We start from the raw sequence: 3,358 nt of genomic DNA on the forward strand, positions 1-3,358 counted from the left end.
ATGGCCTGGTGCCTCCCTAGTGCTCTTTGTTCCATGTCAGTGTCTTTCTTCACTGGCAAGCTCCTCACAAGGGTTTTGGGGTCAGGTGCACTTGACTTTTCTAAGTCTCCATCCTCATATGTAAAATGAGGATAATTCGCTCTCCAAGATGGCGAAGTCAGCAAGAAGAAAAGCCAGGATTCCAACTCAGATTGTCTCCCTCCAAAACCACTATCTTGTAAGGAAAAAAAGTTTGCTTGCTATGGGTAAGCCCGCCATATGGCAAGAAACCCAAAGAAAAGTGACCGCCTTGCTTTAGATCCTAAAGGTCATCTCAGCATTCAAAGAAACAGAAATCTACCTCCCAAAGCCTTGAGAAATAAATGGCCTCGGTCTTTGCTAAAGACTGTTGACCTGGAATGAAGCAACATTTTCTTTTTTAAAAAATCGTCTTCGCATGTCACTCCCTGTCCCCCAAACATCACCCCTCACAGCATCTGTTCAGACCTCTCCCTCCCACTGTCTTCCGTGGCCTCCCAAACCCCCTTCCTGATCACTCCCCTCCCGAAGCTGCATCCTCTTTCCTTATAGAGCCACCTACCCTTGTCTTCCCTTTGACGGTGCTGCCCACCCTTCTCCTCAGTAAAACCAAAGATTTTTTCCTGGAAACCCACCATGCTCAAAAGGTGGGTAGTGAGCCCAAATAAGAATTAAATGTGATTGTCAGTGGCATGTCGGGCCCTCAATGCAGATTCAAGACAGGTAGAAAGAAATCCTAAGGGGCCAAGTAGACAGCTGAAAGGACTTTAGAAAACTGCTTTCCTCCTGGGTCCCCCCTTCCACCTCTCTATCTTCCCCCTCCATCCGTACCTAGGAGAGGGAGGAGGAAGTGAATTGATTTGTCCCTCTTTACCAGCGGACTCAATTCTGCCCATTTTACATTTTACAAGACCCGGACCAACCTCCGCCTGACCCTCCCAACCCTTCAGTCCACAGCATCATCTCCTATCGTTGTTGTTACCATTTGTCTTGACTTTATTGTTACCGGACTCTCCATGGTGGGTGTTTCATCTCCTTAGCTGTGCTGTAAGTTCCTTACAAGGAGGACCTTGTCCCTTCGCAGTGTCCATCATGGTGCTGGGCACATGAATTCATGGAACTTGAAATAGGTATTAATAAAAGAGGTCGTTGTGGAATGATGGTTAAAAGTCTGGCTCTTAGGGGTCAGCATGCTGGCTCCATCTCTGTGGTAGATTGACCCCCCCAACCCCGGGTTTCCAGGCCTCTGTGGATCTGTGCCAGCTGGCAGCATCTTCCCACAATCTCTGGGTGTGGCCTGGTATTGCGTCGGCCAATAGAGTGGAAGAAGTGATGAGGCACTGGTTCCAATCTTAGGTCCCAAAGCCTCGGGTGCCTTCATTCTTTCTCAGAGTCTCCCCCAGCATCATGAGAACAAGCCCAGGATAGCTTCCTGGAGGACGAGAGACCATGTGGAAGAGAGCCAAGTCATCCCAGCTGAGGCCATTCTAGGCCAAGCAGGAAAAAACTGACGCAGGGCCACAAACGCATGAGTGACCCCAGCTAAAGTCAGCCTAGCCTGGCCCAAATTAGCAGAACCTCCTAGCCAATCTGTAGACTCACACACCGAGGTAAATACTTATTATTAGCCTATTATTAAAGGTTTACTGGATGTTTGTTATGCCGCATGTACATGGCAATAGATAAATGGTACAACCATTTGCCAGCTATAAATTAAAATGTTTAATTTATTAAAAATTTGAATAATAATACAGTGACTTTTTGTGGACCCCTTTCCCAGATTCATCCATTATTAACATTTTGCTCCATGTGCTCTCTCTTACACTATCTCTTCATAGCCATAGAACTGTCATTAGTATAAAATTGATCAAAACAGAAACCTATTTCAAATTCCTTTTAAACTTGGAGATTTCATGGGATTGCACTTCCCCAATAAGATGGACAGAATATCCCTTTGACGTCCCCAGATTTTTTCAGAAAGGGAGCATAGTGCAGTTGTTGCGCTCGGGCATGGGGTCCGACAGCCTTGATCTGAGCCCTGGTTCTGCCACTTATTAGCTGTGTGGCCTTGGGTAAGTTATTTAATCTCTCTGGGCTGCAAACTCTTCCTGATACCAGTCTCTATTACATGTGGTCATGGTGAGGACGAAATAGCTTAGTGTTATAAAGTGCTTGGAATATTACCTGATATATCGTAAGTATAATTCATGTTTATGATATAAATAGAATGCACCGATGAACAAATAATTAGGAGCGGCCTGGCTTGAGCAGTTGTGACAAGACGCAGGACCCAACGCAGACAGAGTGGAATGACACCTTAATGCAAAAAAGGGCATCTTGCCCTCCGAGAAAAATTTGGATGAACTGGAAAAGGAGGCAGAAGAGGAAGAACAGTGAGTCATTCAGCAGTCAGTTGTGAAAATTTATGAAGATACGACTTTGGAAGAATAGGAGGATAATGAAGACGAATTTAATGAGGAAATGAACGAGCAATTGACATGTACAGGCAGCAGAGGCTGGCTGAGTGGAAAGCAACTGAACTGAAGAGTAAATTTGGAGAAGTTTTAGAGATCTCAGGAAGGGATTATGTTCAGGAAGTTACCAAAGTTGGAGAGCGCTTGTGGGTGATCTCGCACCTTTACAAACAAGGGACTCCCCTCTGTGCCCTGATAAGTCAGCACTTGAGTGGACTCGCCAGGAAGTTCCCTGACGTCAAATTTATCAAAGCCATTTCAACAATCTGCATACCCAGCCATCCTGATAGGAGTCTGCCCACAATATTTATTTACCTTGAAGGTGATATCAAGGCTCAGTTTACTGGACCTCTAGTGTTTGGTGGCATGAACCTGACGAGAGACGACTTGGAAAGGAAATTGTCTGAGTCTGGAGCAATGAAGACAGACCTAGAGGAAAACCCTAAGAAACCCGGGGAAGACGCCTTGCTGTCCTCGGTGCAACGCCCCACCCCCACGAGGAGGGGCAGCGACTACCAGGAGGAAGACTGAGGCTGCACAGGTTAAGGGCTAAACTTCCTGATGTCACAAATCATCTGGATTCTTTTAAAAAGGAAAAAGTAGGAATGAATCCTTTGATTTTTAGCCCTTTATAATTATGTTTCAAATCTCATAGATCTCAGAAATATCATTTCTGGGAATCCTATTCAATTTCTTAGAACTCTTTAAATTAGTATTTTCGTAAAAAAAAAAAAAAACCAACTGTTGGTTTGACCAAAAACAAAAACCCACAAATAATTATTTATTATCATAATAATCAGGACTCAGTGCAAATGAACAACATGAAGTGGTCATAGTACTCCTAAGTTGGTGGCTTCCCAAAATGT

General features: G+C 44.6%; 1 pseudogene; it reads left to right on the forward strand.

The window, feature by feature from the left end:
• Positions 1–654: 654 nt before the first annotated feature.
• On the forward strand, positions 655–3,023 carry LOC119060507 (phosducin-like protein 3; annotated as a pseudogene).
• The last annotated feature ends 335 nt before the right edge of the window (positions 3,024–3,358 follow it).

The sequence above is a fragment of the Artibeus jamaicensis genome, unplaced genomic scaffold, assembly GCF_021234435.1.
Source record: "Artibeus jamaicensis isolate MK-2021 breed Jamaican fruit bat unplaced genomic scaffold, CSHL_Jam_final contig_233, whole genome shotgun sequence".
Lineage (NCBI taxonomy): Eukaryota > Metazoa > Chordata > Mammalia > Chiroptera > Phyllostomidae > Artibeus > Artibeus jamaicensis.